Genomic DNA, 18,944 nt, shown 5'->3' with positions numbered 1-18,944 from the left:
CTGTTGTGCTTCACTGCTCCACTCAATAGGTCAGGGAAAAAACCCAAGGAATATCCCTAGAACACTGAGTAACCTCCTCTGTCCCTGCTATGGTGAATTAATAGGATGACATAGACGGGAGTAGCTTAGAATAAGCAAGCATGAATAAATTGCAATGGACACCACAGAAGAGAATATATACATGGATGGGCTCACAAACTGTCATATTATTTGAGTCTACCAACACTGGTTAGTCAGCTACAGTGTCCTCTCTGAATCCTCTTTGGATTCCTCCCAAAATAGTAGGAATAATGAGAAGAGATTAAAAATAGAGGGTTTTAGAATTGAAAGTGACTTAAAGATAATCTAATCTTTCCATTTTTCAGATGAGGAAACTGAGACCCAGAAATGTAAAGTGATTAGCTGAAAGTCACATAAAGAACAAGCAGTATAACCAAGATTTGACTATGATCATCTGGCTATGAATCTAGAATTCTTTCCATATAGCTTCTTAAATAAAAGTTCCAAGTACAAGTCTGAACCCCAAGATCCTAAAGTACAAGTAAAAATCAAGCTTTTAGTGACTTTGTCTTCCCTAGTTCTACACTCTTTTTTTCACCCTTTTTTCTTTCTCCATACTCATTCCTCTAGCTGTCATTTTGTTTCCCATCAAAATATCACTTCCAGAATAATCACTGAAATCAGTCATTTTAATTTTGATGATTTTCCCCTTTTTTCACATAAATTATCATGTTCCTTCTCCCAAGGGCATCTGTCTTATTAACCTTGACTTTCCATGTAGAATGGAAGATTTTGTTCTCTGTTAAAGGAATGTCAGGCATGGAGGACAACTTGGGAAGGAATAACAGAGAAACTTTAGGTGACTATCGATTATACCCTCTCTTCTCCTTTGAATAAGCATTCCAAATAATGGACGACTCTGAAAATCTTTCTGCATCCTTTTCGTTAGTTTAACAACAATGCACAGAAGGACTAGTTACAAGGATAGTTATTTAACATTAGAAAACAAAGTAATTACAGTAAAAACACAATTCTCAGTAACACTACCACAGAAAATGAGAATGGATGAAAATTTTAATTAGCTGTAAGGACCACAATGTTTTTTTTTTTATTTTAGAAACACTCAACACTGTGACACATTTCATGTATTAACTGTGTTATTTAATACATTATATAATACATTCATATATTAACATTACATGTATTATGTTCTAGGATGATGGTAAATTGTAATTATTTTTCCCCAGACAATATCTGTGAATCCGAAATGGCAGCCAAGTGCAATTTTCAAAACATTTAAAGCTAAAAATAGCATTCATCAAATTTTAGGCTCTTAAGGTTCTGGGTACCACCTTCCAATGCAAGAAATTACTTCCCAACAACTCACACATACAACAGTCACTTCCTCTAGTGCTACAGGAATTGTACTAAATATTCCTTTTTTGAGAGGGGGTAATGAAACTACTAGTCTTCAGCTCAAGCAAGTGCTCATTCTCTTACCTACAAAATACTCAGCGTAAATTTGTTGAATATTTTTCCTCCTAATTTTAGACAAATTTAGGCTCCATTTCCATCTCCCACATAAAGAAGTAAGCCTGCTGTAGTCCTCTATGACTATTTAAATAAGAACTTATTTTGAAGGAAAAGTGTTTGTTATTTTAAAAGACAGAATTTCAAAAAATTATAAATCTTAATTACTCAGTCATTTGAATCATTAAAACATTTTGAAATGCATTTTAGCTACATGGTTCTAATCTTGGTTTTATAATCTTGCATCTAAGTGGTACTAGAATTGACATTTCAGTATCATAAAAGTCCAACAGGAAACATTCTTAAATGCCACAGTAATCTTACATCCATTAGGTTATCATGATTCGATTTAAACAGCCAAAGAACATGAAAAGACTCACAGAAAATTCAACAAAAATATCTGAATGCACTCATGTGTGGCTAGGTTCCATTAAAGCTGAGGTGACTCAAGTATGTGTGAAGGCAAGTTTAAGAAACTTTAAAACTTAACTATGGGGATACAACAAAATCACTCCATGAAAAGCAGGGAAAAGCTACTGCTCAAAATATTTTGTCCAAATACATTGTCAATGATGTTACAGGTGGAAAGATCTTCAGCAACACTTGTTAATATTTTAGAAAGCTGAAATTATGTTTTTGTAATCAGCATTTAATACTGAAATTAGCAATTGTGTCCTAAAGTTTTTGATGTATATATTTCATGTGTATCTTATCTCTGCTAGAGTATTGTAGGGTCCTTACCAGGACTATGTCTTATACAATTTTATATCGCCTTCAGTTGCCACCACAGTGCCGTTTGCCTAATTGGTGCTCAGTAAATATTTATTGAATGAATATCATTGTTAAATAACTTACTCACAAAGACTTGACTTGTGAATTCCCAGCTGGGAGAGATTACAATTAAACAGCAGACTGCAGAGGCCAAGAAAGTAATCTAATGTTTTTTTCCTAATGTTTACCATAATGTATTAATGTACTTAAAATGAGATTCATTTGTAAGGTGCAAAACCATAAAAAAAAAACTTTCAACTATCACTAATATGAGAACAGGAAGTTCTGATTTTTAAAAATAGACCCAGCAGAATTACCAACAATATTTGTGCAGACAAGTGGAAATATTTGTAACATAAAGGATGCCCTAGAGAGAAGATGTTTTCACCAAAAGTTACCCAGAATCCTGTCTGGCAGTTCTTGATTACCATCCTAAATAATATCGAGGTATTGACAGAAAAATGTCCTTAAAATGGTTTGGGCTCTGAAGTGAAATAAAACCAGGATTGACACTTGGAATGTTTTCCCATCAGAGCATTGTTTCAGGAAAGCAAGAAGTCAGACAAGTCTCATTTTAGTTACCTTTCACCAACTTTACTCATTGCCCTAAATTCAATGCAATATTGCTGAAAACATCAGACTTTTAAAAATTTGGCTAAAATGAAAAACTCCTTCTTTTATTAATGAGGTAATGAAAGAAACAAAGAGAAAGAGAGGGAGAGAAAGAAAGAAAAAGAAAGGAAGGAAGGAAGGAAGATTTAAGGTTTTAAAATCCAAATTCAAAAGGTCTGAAACTATAACTTTTTCCAGCTGGGAATTCACAAGTCAATATGACTATTCTTGGTTAGAATGAAGTAAAAGTATTTTCTCTCCTCGTTGCTGATATAATAATTTTTGTTTTCTGCTAATGTGCCTTTTTGCCATAGCTCTATGGAAAGATATTTACACGTACATACCCATCACAAGATCAAGCATGAAGTTTTTTAGAAATGTTTACTTAGCTGTAGAACCTACAAGTGATGGTGGATTTGTGAGCTAATATTATCCAGTATAACACAGGACAAAAAGCAATATGAAATTCTTGTTTTTATCTCATTGGCCTTTATGCTTCGGGAGACATCACAAAGTGACAGTTTAGGAAACTCTGTCTCTGTCTCTCTCTTTTCTCTCCCTCCCCCCCTCGTTGACTTCATTGTTCTTTAAATGAAAATGTAAATGTTCATCTCCTCATTAGTCACTCTGGCTGGATATCTCATTTAATAATTTGAGAGTTCCTCATATCTCATTTAACTTCTCAGACTCTTGTCTTCTAGCTCTCATAACTTCAAAAAAAATCAACTTCACAGATCTCATATATAGAAGTTTCCAAAACAAAGAATATTTTTTATTTTATGAATAAAAAGAAATCCAGACAGCCACCAAAACCCATTGAGGAGTCTGATAAATGTCACTGGGTCACTTCAGAATCATTTTAAATGCTGCTAAAGACTACAAGCACATTTTTACAGAAAATATACATAAGAACTTTTACTAATTAGTCTGTTAAAATAAGTGAAGGCCCGAGATACTTCCATGATCATTTCAATTCATTTTGCCATTACACTGGGATGCACAAGAATGATCTGGGGCTAAAAGAGACTAAAACTCTTGTATAAATAATTCATTCTCAAAAAGGGTAGGGGGAGAACTACACCATTATTATAATATCTGAAGGAGAAACAACTTTGCATTTACATTCTGGACATTTTACCAAGTAACAGATTCTTTCACAATCTAAAATTAAAACTGTTTCTTACACACCAACATCAACTCTAAATCCCAAAGTGTCTTCTCAAAATGCCTCAGAGGGATCAGCTGTTTAAAAAATAATTCCGTTTACCTAAATCATTACCAAGCTATTTATTTTCCTTGGACGGGTGGCTTGAGGGAGGGAGAGGTAAGGAGAGCAGGTGAATTTCTGCTCCACATGGAATCCTATCATGCAAATTAGAGGGGGGAGGTGTTCTGATTCTCCGGCTATCTAACGCCAAGCATATTTCTCACCTTTATTGCAGTCCTGAGCTAACCATCAGAAAGAAAAAAAAAAAAAATAAGTGGAAGCAGCTGAGATGATGGATTATTGACTCCATCAAAAGTAAACACAGAAATCTTTCCTCAAAGCCTACCCAGTGAGAACCCGAGGGACCTGTGAAGGGACTGGATTTTTTTTTTTTTTTTTTGCATACTGAACGGGTAGATGTCGGCGCAACCATCAGCATCCTAAACTCAAGACACAAGAGAGATGGATCTTCTACCCTACCCCAGCAACTCTCTCACCCCCAGAAAAAATAAAATAAAATGGACAAACCGAGCAGGATGCAAAGTTCTGGGGGATATACTAATGTGTATCAAGCATGCAAACCGCCTTAGAAACTTCTCTCGCACTTTTTGGCTATTGGAGAGAGGCGGAAATCTTCTTATCAAACACTTGTGACAGATGGGGAGACATTTCGACTTGCAAACAAAAACACACAGTACAGAACAGAGGCATGTGTGGGAGGCGGAAAACTTTACATTATTATGATCATTATTATTCTTTTAAAGAAATCAAAGGTAGGCAGGCCAGATTTCCAAGGAGGCAGTGGTTTGGGGCTCCCGGGAAGGACAGAGTCACGAGGAACCACCTTGGCTCTGAAATTCTCTTCACCAGGCCGTACTTCAAGCCAAGGGCCCTGCTGTCTTTACAGGGGGCAGCCAACCTGTCGCAGGGGCCCTGGTTGCTGGGCACGCACGCACACACACACACACAGACACACACGCTCCCATTACGGACAGGCCAATAATCAGAGGGCATTGGCCAGCCTTCCTCCTGCAGCCCTCCCCAAGCCGGGAGAGGTAACAGCTTTGGTGGTGGGTGGGTGGGCAATAAAAGAGAAGGGGAAGATGAGCCTTTCCTCCCTCGTTTTCTCCCTCCTTCCCTCCTCCAGGCTGCTGGGGGAGACGACGGGGGATGGTCTTCTTACTATCTATATGGCACTTGTCTTCACTCCCACCTGCTCCCCGGCGGGGAGCCCTGGCCCACCCTCGGGGTGGGGGGTTGGTAAGTATAACGTCCCAAGGAAATCGTCGGTCATCCCTCGTGCAAATAATAAACATCTTTAACTTGTGGTGCACGTTAAGCTCATTTAATGGGGCGACGCCTACATGTAAATAGGCTCGCGGGAGCCAGGCCCCCGAACTCCACCTGTATCAACAACAATGCCCCCACACACAATTCCCTTACCTTAATGAACTTAATCTCTAATTTCACAGCTTGGCCCTGGGCACTCAGACTCCTAACAAAGAAGTCAGAGGCTGCTCGAGTCCCCCACCCCCACTCCCCCGAAGCCACCTTCCCCCAACAGCTGTGGAAACTTTAGCCACGACAAGGATTTTTGCCCCTTGTGGAACTGTCAAAAGCAATAAATATTTTTCTTTTTTTTTTCTTTCCATCATTAGCCCCTCCTAAGAATGCGTCCCTATTGTCCACTGTAATTCCCAGAGCTCTCTGGGCAGGGGCGCCATTGTAGAAAATGAATTCTGAAGTGTTAACAATCCCCCCATCCGCCGAAGCGGCTCCCCTCTTCTCCGGGGCGGAACCGTGGGGAATGCCGATCTGCCGGGGCCCGCTCGGCTAAAAGAGCACTTGTTTTTTAACACTGGTCTTTGAGAAGGATGCTCAAGTTAGAGCATTGTGGCCACTGTAAATAGATGCACTCACCAGAATAGAGCTTCTTCATTCCTAATTAGGGAAGTAACTCGAGAAAGACAGAATGTCACTTGCTAGGCTGGGCCCATTGTTGGGTTGGTCCCTGCCCCCACAATGTGAGGTAATTGGAGTTGTACCTTTTAGAAAGCTGCTAATTTCACATAGGAAGTGCTAACAAGACCTTTCTGGGCCATGTTTTCCTTCTTCCTTTTTAAGGAAGTTACAGACCTTCAGGAGTGGGAATAGCCGGGCCCTGGCCTAGAGGAGGAAACAGCAGTAATGAACCACTTCAGCTCTCGGTTAGCAAAAGAAGGCCTCATTTTGGAGGCCTGAGAATACTAGTAACAACAAAAGGTTCTGTTTAAGCTTGTTATCCGGGACATTCTTACAGCCTACACAGCTTTCCTTGCAATGACCCTCTCCAGACAAGTGCATCAAGTTTGAGCAAATAGAAACACGCAACTTTCAAGGCTTGGAGTTAGAGTTTTCTTTACAAAGCAAGTTATATAATGTAAGATGCAATTAGCACGGGACAGAATGAGGAGATTTGGGCAGGAAAGCTCTGCTAACAAAAGACAGAAATTAGGAGACTAAGTAACAGTTAAATATCGGCTTTAGATAACTAGTTGAAAAGACTTTTTAAGACATATACCAATATGAAAATAAAATGGTTTTGTTTTAGACCTTGTTCTAACTAAAGTGTGGCCTTTTAAATCACTGAACTGATTAATCTTGCTAATTTTAATTATCCAGAGAGAATGGATCAAGGAGAAAAACACACACACACACCCAAATGAAAGGCTCTAACGGCTTTTAAGCCTGATAATTTCATCAAAATGTCTGTAGGAATTACATAAAAAAAATTCAAGCAATAATGAAAGAAATTGCTACTTATTGTATGAAAAGTCTGCAAAAGCTTTTTATAGACTTGAAATGCAGAAGTTATATAAACTGCACAGTGAAAAGAATTAGAAATTGACCTTTACAGATCAGGGGCTAAAATTAACAGTCTTCAAGGAAAAAAAATCCCTGTTCACAATGGCTTTTAAAGTCATTTTTCTACATTCATTTATCTAATAACCATGCCAAGGTTAGGATAAACAATGAACAGTATGTTTTCACATTTTCCACCTTTTGTGTCCTCCGTATGAATTTCTAAAACACTTAAGAGAATAGATACATAAACCTTCGACCTTCAAATGAGCTTTTTGATACTCTCAACATTTTGAATAAAAAGGTCAGAAAATAGAACCACTTTTATGCAGTAATGAATTCCATTCTGTTGGGTAAACAAAGCTAAATTTTTAAAACAGAGACCTGACATTTGTATAGCTCAAGAAGCTATTTGTTGGGGGTGGGATGGGGGGATGTTGGGGAGGGTTGGGGGGGAGGATGGCATGGAATGTCACTGCTTCACCCTAGTCTCAGTAATGACCAGGTCTACAATTCACAAAAGCAGAAGCCAAATACACTTGGTCTTATTCACCAGAGAAAGCCATCATTTTTAAGACAAGGACAACAACAACAACAACAAAAAAAAAATTGCCCAATTTTTATGACTTTTTTCCTTCTATGAACAATTGATCTATCTCGTACAAAAAAAGGGGGCCAGTTCCTCCATTATGGAGCTAACTCTTATTGACAGGAGCTACAAGGGCCTCCAAAAGTTACTCCAATTTCCGCCGACCTTTTGTCTATCAGTTGTCCTCTCTGAAAAGCCCAGTTAGGTATTGTTGCAAAAAAAAGTCTTCATCCACATTTATTCTCCTCTAATTCATACTCTGCATTGTGAAGTTTTGCTATTCAGGGGCTGATTGGACAACAGCACTGACAATGGGCAAGTGATTAGTCTCTCAGCATGGGTTTGGATTGTGGGTATAAACCTAGGGATAGGGCTTGAATTCACTGGGGCATTCAGCTTCCTCCCAGTGCCTCTGGTTTCTGATATTTTATGCATCCTTTGCTACAGGTAATGCATTCCTTCATACCGGGAAACCGAATCCTTATAATTAGTCCGCACAGTAGTGTGCATGCTACCCCCCTCCCAGAAAGTCGGGCCTGCAGGGGCCCAAGAGCCATAGCAAGCTTTTTTTTTTCTTTCTTTCTTTCATTTCTTTTTTTTTTTTTTTTCCAGGAGCTCAATTTGAGAAAGCTCAAGCACTGGGTCGCTTCACTCTCACAGTATCCACAGCACTACAACTTAGTTCCCCCCTCCTCCCTCTTGTCTAACAGAAAACTTTCCTGGACAGCTCTGGCAGCCTGTCTGATGCTGAAAATGTCTATGCAGAGGTTATCGAGAGGAGAGGCGGGGAAGGGAGAAATGACAGTTTGCTCCACTTAACCCTTAGTAAACCAATCAGCCTCGTTTTAGAGAACAGGGAAAAAACCTTCACTCCTTCTTGGTGCCTTCTTTTCCCTCCCAGCCAAATTTGTCATACCCACAAACTTAATTTATTTCCACAACTAACGTTTGCTTGCCTTATGTTCTTCTAAACTATGGCAGCTGAGTTGGTTGTTAAGTGTACAGATGTCAGTCTGGTGTTTTACATGTCAGTAACTTGAATTAATTTACATTTATTTTCCTATTGTTTTATATCACTTTATGACAATGTGCTGCATAATATAATTTAAATCTTTAATGTACAACTAATTCTCTACCATTAATTTGTCAACATGATTACTGGATATGCCACCAGGAAAAGTAGGCTGGCTTGAAATATGTACCAGACATTCCTGTGTTTTTAAGGAGGTTTACACTCAAAATGACAAAAATTTACAGAGTTTTTTTCTTGGACTGTCTATAATTTTATGAAAACTACAATTTTAATGTGATTTCACTTAAACTGAAGAATTCCAAATATCAGTTTGGAATAAAACACAACCCCTTTCCAACAATATTAATCAGCACTGAGTTATAACTCCGGGAGCTGGAAACAAAATGTCAAGAACAAACATTTCCCGGAGTGCCTCTGATAGTTAATGGCTAAGTTAATACAGACAATCTAGAGGCAGGGCAGAGCCTAACTACCACCGAACAGATCAAAAGGTGTGTTTTCCCGACAACGTTTGGGGCTTCTTGGAGCTCGGAGTTTGCTTGGCAGCGACGATGCTGTTGTGTCGCAGATTTCGGAGCAGTGCTAGAGATGCAGACGGAGCTGATTGAAGGACGACAGCGGAACAGCTTGAACCTTACTGCCTTGCCTGCTCTGGAGCTCCGGCCCCGCCGGCCCAACAAGAGCATCTCGGCTTCCCGCCTGTCCTCAGCCCCCAACTTTCAGAACGCTTTCATCCGCCAGCCCCGGGAAGGATACGCTCGGAGCAGCCCCTGCCGCATCGACAAAAAGCCGGGAGTTTGCTCCACTAAAAAAGTACCATGAACCTTATTAAAAATTCAAATAGAAAAATTAAGATATTCCAAGCAAAAGAAGTGTTTAGACAAAAGCTGTCTGCTTCTATTTCCCCCGTTAAGCGAGCAAGCAGCCTGCCTGCTCCACAAGAGTGACGGTGGATTCCATAAATTAACAGAAAATCCCTCTTCTCCAGAGCCCAAGTTATCTCTCCGTTGCCTGCAGCCCTGATTTAGAACGAGAAGCCCATTTGTTTACTGTTTTAATTAATGCTCCTTTTCAACAGGAGAGGAGGGGAAGGAAAATGGAGGGACTCCATGATAAACAGGTGTAGCTGGGATGCCATGAATTGGGAGATCAGCCGGGGCTCGCAGCAGCTACATCAGGCTTGACTAGACATGACCCTGCCAGCGAAAAAGGTAGATGGGCCCAGTTGGAAGCTCAGTAGGTGAGCATTATTTTAACTGCTAGCCTGTGATTGGAAAGGCTTAGAGGGACAATCAGCACTTCTGATTTTTTTTTTCCAGAATGCATTCTGATTCTCTCCCATTGCTGAACAGTTAAGAAGTAGACCTTGACGATATAGGTCACAGGCCTTTTTCTTCCTTTCCTACAACCCTCACAGCAAAATGAAAAAGAAAAAAACTCTTGTAGAAACCTGGTCCCTGCATGATTTCTGGGGACCAAGTTCCCACTTTTAGCCAGAGCATCCTCTTTATTCTTTTTTGTTGTTTATGCAAAGAACGCAATATCTCTTGGCCCAAGTGGATCTGTGACTTTTCTGAGGGCAGGAAACACTGGGCCAAGGGCAGATAAAATTCAGTTGTCTGTGGATTTTTAAAAATGTGACTGAAAATCCTTCTCAGAAGGGAAAAGGGAGGTTTCCACAAACACGAACTAAAAATGCATTGCTTTGTTTTCAAGTTAGTAACCCAGGTGTTTGCTCAAAAATGACTATAAGAAAAAAATCTTTAAAACATCAGGTATCCAAGGGGAAATTTATATTTTGTACTTTAAAGTAATAAATCAGCTTTAATGCATTTCACATGAGTTAGCATTCTTTCAAATCAGAATGAAAATCAGAGCAATAGCTATTAGTGATGTTTGTCTGTGGCAGGAAAGGAGGGGGGAAAGGCTTTAGCCACAACCAAGCTTCCAAACCATCATTCTCTGGTATGTATTACTGAGAAAGGGGTATCTTCAACTTTTCAACTTTATGTGGCTTCACATCTCCCACTAGCTGCACCTAACAGCTGCCTGCCTCAATTTCCCAACTGTAAAATGGCGACGATAATGGCATCTATCTCCTAGGGTTATTGTAAGCATCAAATGACAGTGTTTATAAAGAATTTAGTACAGTGCCTATCAGTAGTAGATACTTATTCCTTTCTTTTATTGGGCTCAGTTTCCTTACCTATAAAATGGAGATAATACCTGTTTGTACCTACCTCACAGTATTGTTGTATGTCTCAAATGGGATAATGTATGTAAAATACTTTTTAAATGTCAATTATTAAGATTATAACTATCTGCAGACAGGTGTTCCTAGCTACCTAGAAAGACATGCTTTGAAAATGCTTATAACATAATGACTCTCATTGTAGTGAGATTTACAAAGTATTTTTTAAGAAATCCTTTGGAACAAGTAGTAATATTATACTCATTTTACAGATAAAAAAAATTGAGGCTTAAAAAGGTAAAGTGATTTTCCCCAAGGTCATGCTGTTCATTTAAGTGTCGGACCCCTGAATTAAATCAGGGTATCCTGACACCAAGCCCAATACTTTTTCTGTTCCACCATATTTCCTTATATGAGTGCCCAGTATATGCATCAGTTCAACAGTATGTGTTATTTGGTAAAACTGTAAGGGATGTTTTACTCTGGAAAGAAACCTGGCTTGGGAAGCTGAGACTTCAGTTTTACTCCCACTTTTTCTGGATAATCAGCTTCCTCATCTGTCAAATGGGAACATGAGGTGCCAAAATGATGGAAGGATCTCATGAGATATCTACAGAGAGAGTGTTTTGCATTGTGTGACACAAGTGTTAAGGGTGATGATCATCAGAGACAAATGCCTTTCACATTCACTTTTTAAACTTGAAAACCTTATCTTCTTTAGTAAAGGTTCTGAGTAACTTGGATTCTTTTTGGTGATCCATCTTCTCCCATTATATTCACATCAACCCAAAATGAAAATGTCAGGATATTGAGAGATCTCCATAACTCTTATCTCCTAATTTGTAAGATCACAATACTCTTTGAAGATTTGGCAGGTTATATTATCAGTGGACTTAAATAAACCTGCTCTAAATATATGACTTTGCAAAAGTCATTTCAATTTTCTGGGCTGCAGTTTTCTTATTCATAAAATGAAGGAGTTGGACTAAGCAATCTCTTATTTTTAGAATAATTTCTTTCAACTATGATATTCTTGGAATTCATGAATAGAATTCACAATCAATGCCTTTTCCAAGACTAGCCCAAAGTTAAATTATGTTTCTCTCTTAATTCTAAAAATAATAATTGCTCACATATATACTTATGTATATATACAAACTCTCTCTACAAATATATACATATATTCTCTATATAAATTGTCTCTTATTCTCTATGGGCATATATATATATATTATATATTATATGTGTGTGTGTGTGTGTGTGTGTGTGTGTGTGTGTGTGTGTAGTTTTAAAGTTTGCAAAGCTCTTTACATATGATAACCAATTTGATCCTTTGAGATACATGAAAACCCTATGAGGGAAGTGCTATTATTATTACTTTTCTTTTTTTACAGATAAGGAAACTCAGGTAGACATAGTTAAGTCATATGCTCAGGATTTTATAGCTACTAAGTAACTGTGGCAGATTTGAATTCAGGTCTTCCTGCCTTACCTTGATGCTTCTTGGCCATCAAATCCAGAGCTTCCTAAACCTTTTAGTTTGTTTTTATTTCTTGCATTTGCATCCCTTAGCATTTGTAGGGCAGTTAGGTGGCACCATACTGAGTCTGGAGTCAGAAAGTCCCATCTCTATGAGTTCAAATCTTGCCTCAGACATTTACTAGTTGTGTGATCCTGAGCAAGTCACTAAACCCTATTTGCCTCAGTTTGCTTGTCTATAAAATAAGCTGGAAAAGGAAATGACAAATCACTCTACGCTTTTTGCCAAGGAAACTTGCAAATGGCATCACAAAGAGTTGGACATAACTGAACAATTAGAGGTTTACAAAGCTCTATCTTTGTAGGCTGAACTAAAGATGACAGATGTACACACAGTGCATCCATGAAATGTAAAAAGACCTGAAGCAGTAGTTCTTGGCTTTTTATACCATATATCCCTTTGACAGTCTAGTGAAATGCATGGAGCCCTTCTTAATCATTTTTAAAAATGATTTAAGAAAGAACTAAATTACAATTAGAGGTTAGATTGAAAATATATTTTTCATATCCACATTCACCAATAACACCTTTCTTCCACATCTATTCTGGATCCCTAGAGGATCAGGGGATGACAAGTTAAGAAAACCTGGTCTAGAGAAAGATTTCCAGAACATTGAATACATTTATGTTGTTGTTGTTTAGTTATTCAGTTTATTTGATTTGTCATGACCCTATTTGGGCTTTTCTTGGAAAAGATATTCAAGTAGTTAGCCATTTCCTTCTCCAACTTATTTTACAGATGAGGAAACTGAGACAAACAGGCTTAAATGACTTGCCCAGGGTCACACAGCTAGTAACTATCTAAAACTGAATTTAAATTCAGGCCTCCTAACTCCAGGCCTGGGACATTCTTCACTGTCCTATCCTGTGGAAATTCTATAGGAGAATCTAAACAAAGAAAGATAGAAATGAATTATTGCACTATTGAAAGTGCTCTGGACCAGGCTTCTTTCAGACTAGTCTAGTGGTTTGGATTTGGGATTGGAACAAAACAAAAAATTTATACAATTTATCATTTCCAAAAAAAATTCCTTAAAGATAGTATAAGAATATTCCTTAAAAATAAAGATAGGGAACAGGTAGGTGGCACAGTGGAGTACTGGCTCTGAAGTCAGGAGGACCTGAGTTCAAATCTAATCTCAGACACTTAACACTTCCTAGCTGTGTGACCCTGGGCAAGCCACTGAACCCCAATTGCCTCGGTAAGAAAAAAAAAGATAGCATAGGATGGATATTCAGCAAAAGATGTGGTATTAGTTCAGGTAGATGTCATTTCCCTCTTTTCTATAAACAAGATCTTAATCTTTTTTTGGTATCATGGATCTTTTTGGCTCACTGATGAAGCCTATGAGACCTCTTCTCAGAATTGTTTTTAATTAATTGGAGAAAATACTAAGTTTTAATAGATCTAATGATAAAAAAGTATAATTTCTCCCTTCCCAACTAGGTTCATGGAACCCTTTGAAATCAATCCATGCGTCCTTGGGGAGGTTAGAGATTGGCACTTTGATCCTTGCTCTAAGATGGATATCTGATTTGATGGTCTGTAGGAAGGATTGTCTCAATGTCTCCTCCCCTGTCATAGAAATGAACTAGGGCCTATTTTTAGAGGAATTTCTTTCTCTGCAGCCCCAAGTTCACTAAAAGACACAATGAATCTTTATCAAGAAGATGACCAAAAGAGAAGATCCTGCTATTTCAGTCTTGAGTGAAGACTGTCCAACACAATCCACAAATTAGTTCTTTTACATCAGGGGTCCTCAATATCTTGTGTGCCACAGACCCTTTTTGGCAATCTGATGAATACTATTGGGCCCTTCTCAGAATATCCTTATAAGATTTATAAAACAAAATACATAGTTGTATAAAGGAAACCACTGATATTCAAACAAGTTCATGAACCCAAGGTTAAGGACCCCTGTCATAGGAAGACAGAGACAAACCTGGTCAAATATGCTTTTTTCAATGGAAACCAAATGAGTCTGAAGAGTACTGACTGTGCCTGCATTGAGCTTTTTATGTTTCTGGCAATCAGAAATCCACATCAGTGGTTTGCCCCTTAATCCCCAGGACTAATTAAGTCTCTTGGATGGTTTCATTGACTTTTTAGGGAAAAACTAGCCTTGCTTACTTTGAGTCAATGTTTCCCCTACCACAGGAGGTAATACTTTTATTGATGAAATCCCAGGTCCATTGAAGTATTGAAAAAATATTTTTGAACATAGTTGGGGGTTGCATCTAAACAGGCCCCTAATAAGACGCTCTTATTCTATTGCCATCTGCTCTGTACTGGTTACAGAATTAAGAAATGAATCTCTTAAATGTTCCAGGACATCGGTATGAAATGATAGTGTGAGTTTGATGTCAATCAGTACCAGGTAGAATCTTTACCAGATCAGGGCTTAATACAACATAGTAAATGCTTAATAAATGCTTTATTCATTCACTATCGAGTCAAGTAATAATGAGGTCACTTATATGGCCTCAATCTTTAATGATAGTGAAAGGCAATATAAATAGTCTGATGAGTATAATTTTCAATGCAATTCACTAGAAATTTATTAAGCACCTACTATGTGCTATTTACTAGTACTGGGGATACAAAAAGAGACAAAAGATAGGATTTGCCTTCAAGGGCTTACAATAAAATAAATTTAATAACTTGGGCTATCGAAAAATTAGTAGAGGAACTCCAGTACTTTGTGTGTATCCTCTACAGAGGAGATAAGGAAACAGAGGGATGGTTCAGGATGAGAAGGCATGGCATCCATTGGAGAGCCAGCAAAAGACCAAATTCCTAAGTCTTTAACCTCGTTCATGGCATTGTGGGAGAAATGAGACATGGTTTCCCATGAGGATCTTACATATTCATCAGGGAACACCCATAGAACACCATCAGAGAACTGTTTATAATACAATGTAGAGGCAACATGATAATAGTTGTTAGACAACTGGTTTTGGACTTAGAAAGATTTATGTTCAATACCTGTCTTTGACATATTGACTGTGTGACTGTGGGCAATTCACTTAACTTTTCAGTGCCAGAGGCAACTCTCTAAGACTAGAAATTTCAGAAAAGGTGTTAACTAACTTACATTGTTAGAGAAAATTTCTTCCTTTGGGAGTTTCTCATATCAGTGAAGTAACAAGTCCAGTCTTAATCTCTAAAAAAAAAAACAAATTGCAATCAAGATGTAGTTCTGTGTTATATTGGAGTTCAGAGTAGGAAAGATTAGTGTGATCTACTCAGAAGACTTGATAGAAGAGGCAGACTGAACTAAACCTTGAAGAAAGGACATGATCCTCATGTGCTGAGAGAGTAGGGGCATATATGATGAATACAGATGAAATATGGATTAGGATTCAATCATCACTGGCTGGAGGGCTTTAACATTCATAGGAACCAGTGACAAAAATGAGAGGAAAGGGTGTTACAATGAAGAGAAGGTAAAGTCTTTAGCTATGAAAATATTGTTAGTGTCTTAAAGGATGATATAATTGTAAATTGTTGCTATTATTTGGAGGTGAAGGATGATTGCTCCAGGGAGCTAAGATTAATCTTGAGAGGTAGGATGAAGCCATAACATCTTTGTCATCACTCTCAGGCTTAGGTTGTCACTGAGAAGTAGCCAGACAAAGAGCTAATGGTGATTCTTTGGGGTTTAGAACTTGGTTTTTGATGAAGTTTCCCATCTCTATCTCCTGCCCCATGAACATTATTATCAGTCTTTAAAGAACTCTGGTAGCCTGGAATTCTACAGACATATCTAGTGTATAACCCCTCCCTCCACACACACACACATTAATGAGGTCTCAATTATTTTCTGTGTGTTATAATTTAGTTTTGTTTTAAAATTCATTGAGCTTATCACAGTGACTGCTGTAGAAATTTGCTAGATATGTCTTGAATTTAATGGAATTTATCTAAGATATAATATATAATAGCAGGAATTCATTTCATGCCCTGGAAGTTGTTGACAGGTTCCAAGAACAGAGATGTTCTTCTCATTTGCTTCATGGAAGCCAGTAATTAAGTTGGGGAATTAAAATAAGGACTTATGAAAGACTGAAAAGAAGGTAGAAAGAAAATAAAGAAGTGATAGTGAAAGTATTGGAGAGCTATGCAGAATTGAAGACAGGAGACAGAAAAGGAAGTTGACCATTCACTCATGAACATGCTAGATAGGAAGGGAAAAAAAGAACCTTAGAATCAGGAAATAAAGAAATATAGAAAGGGCTGGACAGCTATAATTACTTGTGTATAACCTTTCTGTCTTTTTTGCCTGTATCTTTTTTGCATTTTTGTATCTTTATCAGAATTATAGGTCTTGGCTTATAACACGTAATCAGAGAACATTTGTCAAATCAATCTATAGATAGGTGGTTGAATATTTTCTGGGATGATGGAAGACCAGTTTGTGACACTTACCAATTCCTAGAATCATTGCCAAAAGTTGCTTCAACTTTGCATAAAATGTAAGTAGAGGGTAGCTGGTAGTAAGTAAACAGAGAATACTAGGTAGAGAACTTTGAATGCAGGTAACAAGTCCCTGCTTGAAAACTCACCAAAGTTTATGTGCCTGTCAGCCCCTTAGGAAACTTGAAGTGAGAAAAATGCAGGAGGAGATCCTAGCAGAACCAAGGTAAATACCAATATGATAGTGTGATTATGTACTGGCAGACCACCACATGAGGTGAAGAGGGAAGCATAAACTAGAATTTATGGCTCACTTTCTCCTTGAAGTTTTAATAGTTGATTAGTCAAATGATTTATCTGTTCTATTTTAATGTGAGACACTGACCAACTGGAGCTCAAGAAACTCATCTATTTCCTGAGACTTAGGTGACAAGATGTCCTCATTGAGTATGGAAAAAGGATGGAAAGGGACAAGCACATACACAGAGCTGACTATGTGCTGGGCATTGTGCTCAGAGCTTTACAATATTATTTCATTTGGAGCATAGATATTTCTGAAATCCAAGGAAATAATCCCTAATCACTTTTTTAAAGTGGTAGTGGCAAAATAAAAAAAAAAAACCATTGGATAGGACCTAGTATCTGGAAGATCTGAGTTAAAACCTGGTCGTGGGCACTCATTAGCTATTTGTCTGTTTTCTCAACTGTAATATGATAATTATAATATTTACCTTCTAGGATTGTTGTAAGGATCAAATGAGATATTTGTAAAAGCACTTAGAATAGTACTTGGCACATAGTAGGTGCTATATAAAATGCTTATTCACCTCGTTCACCTTCCTTTTTTATTGTTCTCATGAAACTGAGGATAAAATATACCTATGGGGAGGGAGCTAGATTGGTCTAGTTTTCAATTTCAGATTTCTTTCCTTTAAAAGGAGGATCAATGCTTAGAGATGCTAACACCCACTGCCTTTGAATTCTGGAAAAAATTCTAACCTTTATTCTATTGAATTGTAGGGTGAAGGAAAAAGTGATGGGAATATGATGAGATAATGCAAATTATTTCTACTGAGAATGGGGACTTCCCATGAAAACTTTTAATTATCTGAAAGTTCTGACTATCACCGATGAGCATGGGCCCAAAGGAGACATGTATATGTGTTTGGTGTGTATGTATGTACGTATAAGTGCATATATATATATAGACACATATATTGTGTGTATGTGTGCATTGTAGACATATAATGTATAAATATGCATAAGAATTTATATACATGCATCCCTATTAAACAGATATACATGACATGTCCATATTATGTCTCTATATAGACATGTCTACATAGACATTTATATACAAACTCCACAACATATTCATACAACAAGGAAAGGACAGGCAAACATGGGTCAGAGTTCTTAGACAAACCTGTCCAAGGAATTTCAGAATAATTCCTCAAACACAAAGGGAACTTTCCATACATCTTTGACACTATTTTCTTGTCTGAGTTTTCCTGATAAAGCTCTGACTTTATACCCATACTGCTTCCTCTTGGGGCTGTTGGCTGCATTGGGCTCCCTTCTCCCTTTCCTGGCTTTCATACTCTCTGAGATTGAGAGGTTGGCTCCTAATTTGATGATATTCTCAAGTAGGATGGTCACATCATGCTATTTATGCCTCCTCTGATGCTGGAGATAAAGGGAGAGCAGCTTTTATAGGAATTTCTTTCCCCCAAGTTCTAGAGTCCAGAGGGGGCAGAATAAATTCCTCTTGCAAAGATGGCCACAAAGCAGTGGCTACTATTTTAGCCTTATTTGAGAAGCCTCTAACTCAGATCCACCATTCAGTTCTTCTAGAGTTCTTAGTCTCTTGGAATCCTTAATCTAATGTGTCAGAGGGCTGGTGAGCTCAAAGAAGCTATATCTATATATCATGTGATAATCTATAAATAGATATTGACAAGATATATTGATACTTCAATATCTCATATAGATATGACATAGAGATGTCTAAATATCTTTATGTCTTGACATAGCTCTCTCTCTTCTCTCTATATATCATACATATCTCTATACATATTCATCTGATATGTATTTGTATGATATGTAGGTAAAGCTTCTCTAAGTTCACCAGTCTTCTAATCCATTAGGCTCATAGATTGATTGATAAAGATGGCTAGATATTTTCATAAAAATGGATAGGTAGATCTTTATTTC

This window comes from Antechinus flavipes, chromosome 2 (genome assembly GCF_016432865.1).
Source record: "Antechinus flavipes isolate AdamAnt ecotype Samford, QLD, Australia chromosome 2, AdamAnt_v2, whole genome shotgun sequence".
In the NCBI taxonomy this organism is placed as follows: Eukaryota; Metazoa; Chordata; class Mammalia; order Dasyuromorphia; family Dasyuridae; genus Antechinus; species Antechinus flavipes.
Note: the sequence above shows the minus strand (reverse complement) of the source record.